General features: G+C 40.2%; 1 protein-coding gene across 1 annotated transcript in view; it reads right to left on the reverse strand.

Moving 5' to 3' along the window:
* The window catches only part of eps8a (EGFR pathway substrate 8a, signaling adaptor), a 220,019-nt gene extending 215,721 nt beyond the window's left edge, over nucleotides 1-4,298 (reverse strand). The window contains exon 1 of the mRNA XM_072562187.1: nucleotides 4,280-4,298. The gene's annotated coding sequence lies outside the window, so the exon portion shown is untranslated. The remainder of the gene's footprint in view (nucleotides 1-4,279) is intronic.
* Between the last annotated feature and the right edge of the window lie 4,052 nt (nucleotides 4,299-8,350).

The following is an 8,350-nucleotide window of genomic DNA, read 5'->3' on the forward strand; positions in this document are numbered from 1 at the left end:
TGTTGGAGCAAACTTCTTTGGACTTCAAGTCTATTGATTGGGAGTAAGCCTTCACTGAAGAGCTCAAAACAGAACCACAATGAAGAGCCTTAAAGCCACCAATAGCTATTTTAGTTAAACCAGTGGGTGGCAGTGATAAATGTTAGTATTACAGGGTTACTTTTGAGGAATACCACTAACTTAGTAATTCAGCACATAGTCCAATTAATTTGAAGTAAAGTTAAAGTAAATCTACAAGAGGAAATTGCCAACAATTTATAAAAGATAAAATTGCTTGTCAAAATGTTCCAAGGTGTTCCAAGGAAAATTAAATGTAAAGTTGGATAAGAAGATGCCAAAGCAGAAAGCCAAAAGCTTGGTCAAAGAGATTTTAAAAAACAATTTGAAGAAGAAAAAGAAGAAGATTAGGATGGAATTCCAGCATTTAGGACTTTGGCACCAAAGCTAAGTTATGGAGCAATTCAAATCAGAGATTCTCAAATTGAATGCAGATGTCCTGGCGGGGCAAGACAAGGAGAGGTGAAGCAATGTCAAACAGAAGAATTTGAAAATCAAGACATTTCTTGACAAAGTATCATAAGAAATAGGAGCAGATGCAGGCCATTCAGCCATTCAAGTTTGTTCTGCCATTCTATAAGGTCGTGGCTGATTTGCCCAGGCCTGAACTCCTCTTTCATGCCAGCTCCTCGTAGCCCCAAACTCCTCGATATTTTAAAAATACATCTGCCTCCACTTCAACTACTTCCAGTGATCTAGCCTCCACATTTCTCTGGGATAAGAATTCATATCCTAGTTTTAAATGAGTGTCCCCTTATTCTGTAACTATGCCCCCCCTAGTTTGGGATTCCCCCACTAGTGGAACATCTGAAAAGTCAAGCCCCTTCAGAATCATGGATGTTTCAATAAGTTCACCTATCATTCTTTTAAACTTTAATGAATAAAGGCGGAGTTTGTTTAGCCATTTTTAATTAATCAACCAGTTCTTCCCAGTGAATGGCTTTTGTACTGCCTTGACATGGTGCAATGAGAACATCCTCTATCACAACTTTGGCAAAACCAAAGAACTGATCATTGACTTCAGAAAGAAAAGAGGAGAACATGCCCCTTCTACATCTATCAAACTGAGGTAGAGAAGGTAAAGAGCGTCAAGTTCCTGGGAGTGCAGGTAACTGACAACCTGACCTTGACTTCCTACTCAATGGTCATGAAAGCACAACAATGTCTCTTCTTCAAGTGGCTCATAAAATTTGGCATGTCCAGAAAGACCCTCACCAACTTCTACAGCTGCACCATTGACAGAGTGCTGTCTGGGTACATAACAGCCTGGTGTGGCAACTGCTCTGCCCAGGACTTTAAGAAACCACAGAAGATGGTGTGCTCAGCCCAGACCATCATGGAAGCCAACCTTCCATCCATGGACTCCATTTACATGGCCCGTTCCTGTGGAAAGACTCATCCCACTCTGGTAATGATCTCCTCCAACCTCTTCCGTCAGGCAGAAGATCCAGACGCCTGAACACACACATCAACAGGTTCGGGAACAGCTTCTTCCCAGCTGTTATTAGACAGATAAATGAATTCCCTAGCCTTAAATAATATTCATCTTGCTAATGTTGATCTCCTCTAACGCACACCCTGTGCAATGTAACTGTATGCCTCTAAGTCTTTTTTATCTGTACATCCTTGCTTACTATGATATGCACTGCTCGTAAACGAAACTTTTCACTGTACTTTGCAACATGTGACAATAAATCAATCAATCCAATTAACTAATTAATTCATTCATAAGTACAGGTACAAAATCTGTACACAATACTCTGAGTGCATCCTCATCAGCACATTTGCAGTTGTATAAAGACATCTCTATTTTTAAACTCCAACCCCTTATCAATAAATGACAAAATTCCTCTTGCTTTATTAATTACTTGCCAGGGGCCATCACAGGTCAGTGGCCACAGGGTTAATGAATGAACAGGACTTGGGGGCACATGAAGATGTTCACAGCAGAGTTTGAATTACTCCAAGCTTAAGGAGGATTGAATATGGGAAACCAGTCAGGAAAAATGAAGTATAGACATAACACACACATGATTGACGGTTTCCACAGAGATACACAGAGGTAGAAGCAAACATCAGGCAAAAACCCATCTGGTTCACTCAACTCCTTTAGGGAAGGAAACAGCCACCTTTCCCTGGTCTGGCCTACATGTGACTCTGGATCCACGGCAATGCGATTGACTCTTCACTACCCTCTGGGAAATTAGAAGTAGGCAATGAATGCTGGTCTAGCTGATCCTGTGAATTAATACATTATTTTAAAATGCTGTGACTGTGGAAAGGCAGTGTCAACAATGGCTTGGAAGTGTGGTCAGAAGCTCAACTCAAGATCAAAAAAGACACCAAAATATTTCACAATCTGCATTTTGTTTTGAAGGGCTACCAGGAATAAGAATGGAGTAGTGGTCAGAGAGGAGAGTTTATGGCAGAGACTCGAGACAATGGCTTCTGTCTTTCTAATATTCCTTTGGAGAAAATTTCTACTCATCCCACATCAGATGTTGGATAAGCAGGCTGGTAACATAGCAGCAGTGAAGGAGTCAAAAAAGATATTTCGGAAAAACTAGTTGTTGTAAGCATATGTGTGAAAACAAACACTATGCTATCAAATAATATTGCCACAGGGCATTATGTAGATGCAAAATAGAAGGGGACAATGGTATATATGCTTGAGATAATCACAAGTGTGGGTGCAGGAACAGGAACAGAAGCTACTACAACTGATATCAAATTACAAGGACATTGGGAACAAATTAATCGTACAGTTTTGAAAAATATTTCGATAAAGATGATACTGATTTGCCTCAATAACATCATCAGATTAATACAACTTTTGTTTCAGGAAGTACAATTAATGAAAGAATTGAACTGGAAAACTTGATTTCAACAGAACTGAAAAGAAATCTGTAAAACATGACCATAATATTACGATGTTGCCTGAGTCAGACTTGTACATTGTGATAGGCGAAAATGAGGACTGCAGATGCTGGAGATCAGAGTCAAAATTAGAGTGGTGCTGGAAAAGCACAGCAGGTCAGGCACCATCCGAGGAGCAAGAAAGTCGACGTTTCGTGCAAAAGCTCTTCATCAGGAACGAGGCTTCCTGATGAAGGGCTTTTGCCCGAAACGTTGATTTTCCTGCTCCTCGGATGCTGCCTGACCTGCTGTGCTTTTACAGCACCACTCTAATCTTTTACATTGTGATGCCTACTAGTGGCAGGAGGAAAGGCCACTAAATGAGATTTTCCTTTCAACACTTGTCAAATTCAAAGCATATTCCCAGTGGAAAAGGTCTCATGTTTTACCCACAGCAACTCCAAATCATCTTTGAAGCTTTCAGTAATAATCCTAAATTGAGACTCATTTGAAGTTCTTTGTGAGTAATCCCCATGCATGTTAAAATTGCACTGGATGTTGGTTATGTTTAGAGATTTTAAAACAAAGTTAGGTTTCATTTGAGTGTAATAAAAGATATTCATTTAGACTACATTTTTAAGTGAAGGCTTATTGGGGTTGCCAACTCTGGCTGATTCTTGCTGGTAACAGTGTTTGATATCCTGCCTCCCATTTGTCCACATTCCCATAACTTGTTTAATTCTTCAATCAAGAAACATAGGGTCACTGGTAAGGGCGACCTACCCGTCAGACAATATGCCTAACAGAAAAATACTTTGTCTTCCCAAGCCAATTATGAGGCAAGCAGACACTTCCTGATTAAATTGTATGATTGTACATGTCAAACAGCCTTCTTGTTCCAACGTTTTGTTTTATATATAACAAAACAATGTACAGTTTACATTCTGCCAAGGCAACCTGGCTACGTATCTCATTACAGCCGTCATTCAAACATGGATGAAAAAGGGGAATTTCACAACTGAGCTGATTGGACCACACTTGACATCAAAGAGAGTATTTGACCAAGTTGAGAATCAAGGAGCCTTAGCAGAATTGAAATTAACAGTAATCAGTGGAAAGCATTGGAGGTTGGAGTTGTCCCTACCTCCCTATTTCAAAGCTAGTTACATCTTGGTGAACCATGTCTCACCACACCGGGTGGTCCAGTGCATGTTTTAGCCGCGACTGAGGTCCAAACCAATCTTCCTTAAGTAGATTTTCAGGGTATCTTTGAAACATTTTTGCTGGTCACCATGGTCTTTATCCTCTCATGAACTGGGAGTGCAAACCACGCTTCAGAATGTGAGGGTTGGGCATTCTGACTTACTTGCCACAAAAGAATGGTTGTCTTTATGTTGAAGACTCTTGCTTTTTGGAGGATGCTCATGTCCATGTAGCAGTCCATCCAGGTGATGTGCAGAAACTTCAGCAACCTACAAAGCACAAATCAGGATTTTGGTGGGATACTCTATACACCCATCTGGGAGTAAAGAAAACAATCAAGAAACTCAACATCATCCTAGGATGAAACAGCTGCGTGGTTGGCAACCCATCTAACACCCTCAACATTCACTCCCTTCATCACTGATGCACAGTGGCAACAGTATTTATCATCTAAAAGATGCACTGCAGCACCTCATCAAGGCTTCTTCAACAGCACCTTCCAAACCCACAATCTAACACTGATAGACAGTGATGGTCACGAGGACAAAATCCAGGAACTCCTTCCCTAACAGTTTTGTTGTCAGCACAGGGGACTGTGTTGATCACCTCTTTGTGTGATTATGAGCAACAAATGCTGGTCTTTCAAGTGTTTTTAAAAATTGCTACAAGAAAGTGAATCATAAACAGCAGGACAATTCCTGGTTGTTGGTGAACTTTCATGTTCAAGTGAGTAACTTGGATTAAAGCTTTATATTTTGTTACTGGGTAGTACCCCAGAAATCAAGTTATGCTATTTTAGGAGTCATCACATAAGTTAAAGATCCTTTAAAATACACTAAGTTCTCCGATTTACCTGACTTCCAGACTCAGTTTGATAGAAAACATAGAGGAGGTTTTTTTATAATGAACAAAAATCACCATCACAAGTAAGTTGACTCTAGCAATGAGTAAAACAGTTATATCAACACTTAATACACCAAAACTCTAATCCACATATGAACTCCACCTTTGTCACTCACCCTCACGCGCGCACACGCACACACGACACCATCATTATGGAGAGAGCAGCAAGACTGGAAAGATGGTCGTTCTCAGATACCTTGCAGCCCTTTAGGACATAACATTAAGTTCAATAGCTTTAGAAGAACCAAAGAACTGTGGTTGCTGTAAATCAGAAACAAAAACAGAAGTTACTCAAAAAGCTCAGCAGGTCTGGCAGCATCTGTGAAGAGACATCAAAGTTAACTTTTTAGGTCCATTGACCTTTCCTCAGAACTTTAGAGCCCGATTCCATCCTTCCACATTTTCTTTACCCACTCCTGTATCCACTCCTGTCAGTATATGCACAGCCAACCCATTCTTGCCCACTCTTAATCCTATTATCACATGACATGGACTGCTTTCAACACAGCTTGCCCATTATCTCCTATTCTCAGATGATATTACCACATATTCACCTTCTCTTCTGTCCTGCCCTGCTATTAATAATCTCTTCTTCTGTCCAGCCCTACCGTATCTCTCTATCTCTCTCTATATTTATCTTTCCCTCTCTCTCTCTTATCTTTCTCTGGGCTCAAAATCCACCTATCCATTCAGCTCTCCTCCACCCCTACCAACAACACCACCACTCCCCCGCCCCACCTCTACCTTAAGCATAAATACCACTTTTTCAAAGTTGCTATCAGTTCTGGTTTGCTTCAGCTTTACAGTGAGTTTTGACTTAAGACAACAAGAAGACTGCTCCTGGGATGTTGAAGAACTGAATACTGTACTTCTGTCTCTCTCTGTAATTTAGTCCCAGCTCCAAGCTGTTCAGTTACCTGGAAACCAATCATAATGTTGTTGGCAAGCAAATATGTCTCTGTCATTGACAACTGGTCCATAGACGAACTAACTTCTTGTTGCCAGGAAAAGCTGCATCAATACATTCCCTTAGCACCTTAGGAGTTGGGATGTCATGTGGAGGTTGTGCAGGACATTGGTAAGGCCTGGGGTGCTGTGTTATAAGGAGGATGTTATTAAACTGGAGAGGTTTCAGAAACGATTTACCAGGATGTTGCCGGAATGGAGGGGCAGAGTTATAAGGAGTGGCTGGGACATTTTTATTGGAGTATAGGAGGTTCAGAGGCAACCTTATAAGGTTTATAAAATCATTAGGGCTATAGGTAAGGTGAATGATAGGCAAGTTTTCCCTGTGCTGGAGGTTTATGAAGACTAAGGGGCATATTTTTAAAGTGAGAGGAAAAAGATCTAAAAAAGACATGAGGAGCAACTTTTTTACATAGAGAGTGGTTTGTGCGTGGAATAAACTTCCAGAGCAAGTGGTGGATGTGTGTACAGTTAAAACATTGAAAAGACATTTGGGTAACAACATGAGTAAGAAATGTTTGGAGGGATATGGGCCAAGTGCGGACAGGTGGGACTAGTTTAGTTTGCAATTAAGGTTGGCATGGACGAGTTGGACCGAAGGGAATGTTTCCATGTTATATAACTCTATGACTATAACTCTACAATTACTGCTTGTTTAAACAGTTGTTTGCGTGGTGCCTAGTGAAGATGGCAGTTTATGTGCTTCTCAGAATGGTTTCAAACAGTGGTTTTAAAACAGCTCTTTTTTTAAAATCTCAACTCCTAGCTTTTAAAAACACAAATTAAAAAGACACAGTCCATATAATTTATATAATACATTAACGATTTTAGGATACATGAAAATATTTCATCACCAATTATTTATTTTTGAAGTGTAATCATTATTCCTTTGTGGAAATTATAGCAGTCAATTTGCCCAAACTGAGCTTCCAGAATTACCAATGTCATAATGATAATATGGTGTTTTAGTAATGATAACTGAGATATTGGGTCAGAAGTTCAGGAAGAAGGCTATTGATAGACTTAGTATGCATAGTTATGTTACCCAGACTGGTTTGGAATCTTGGCCTGGTATGGTTTGGAGGCTGGGTGCTGACACGGACTGGGGTGGAAGGACTGTAAATTGAGTACTTTATTTTCCTTTTTATTTTATTGTGGACATCTTATTCATTTTTTTCTACTTTATACCAAATAATTAAGTGTCTGTACAGAGGTATTGTTTACCTAGGATGGCCCCATAAGTGGGGACATTGCAAAATTTGAGTACACATTATAATAATGTGAATTCAATTCAATAATGTGAGTGAGTAGACTTCACCTCTGATACGAAACTCATCATTTCTTTAAGTATCAGAGTATCAATGTAGAATTCACCCAGTGCAGGGAGGCGTGGACAAGTCAGAGGGGCTTCTTCTGCATCTGTTCCTGGGCCTGGCCAAGGTGGCCATTAACAGGTCAAGGCAACTGGCCATGGTGGAGCTTGTCGTTTTTGACTGTCTGCCCTTTTTTCATGGTTGTGTCTGCGCCCGGGTGTCCCTGGAGAGGGAGCATGCAGTGCTCACAGGCCTTTAGAGAGCAGTGGGCAACATAGTGGCTAGGGTGCATCATCAACCCTGAGAATTTTATTTTAATTTAGTAAATTTCTGTTTTGTAGTGTAAGATTCTGTTCAACTGTTAAATTTGTGTTTTATTTTGACACAGTATTTCATATTCATTTTTAATTTTGACTTCCTGTTTTAAAAAGGGTGGACAGAGCTTTGCTTTGTACACAAAATCAAACGGGTGATACTGGAAAAGCACAGCTGGTCAGGCAGCATTTGAGGAGCAGGAGAATCGGTGTTTCGGGCAGAAGCCCTTCACCAGGAATCGCAGGAAAAATCTACATTTCACATTGTCCTGGGAGTGTTTGTTGAGGCAGTGTCAAGGGGCATGACATCCAGTTTAAAAGGTTTAAGGGAACTTTAGTTTTGCTTACTTCTAGTTTAGAAAAGTAGAGGTAGTCTTACTTTGTAGCTAACCCAATGCTGTCCCTGTTCTGGGAGTATTTGATGTAGACAGTGTCAAAGGGGCACTTCTTTCACCTCAAAAGAGTGGAAGAAACTTCAGTTTTAGCTTAAAAGAGTAGAATCTGTGCTCAAGAATTTGGAATGGAGCTTGTATTCAGACTCTTCTGACCTGGACCGCCTATGGCTGACACCGAGTTGTCTTATAGTGTTTCACAATTAATGAAGCACCTTTGAATTACAGTCAATGGTAGTAATTCAGGACTTTATAGGCATTATTGATATAAGGAGAATACCTTTTTCAATCTTCGAATAATGGCATGGAATTTTCTTTTAAGCACCTAAGACGCTGAGAAGGTTTA

The sequence above is a fragment of the Chiloscyllium punctatum genome, chromosome 44 (genome assembly GCF_047496795.1).
Source record: "Chiloscyllium punctatum isolate Juve2018m chromosome 44, sChiPun1.3, whole genome shotgun sequence".
Taxonomy (NCBI): domain Eukaryota; kingdom Metazoa; phylum Chordata; class Chondrichthyes; order Orectolobiformes; family Hemiscylliidae; genus Chiloscyllium; species Chiloscyllium punctatum.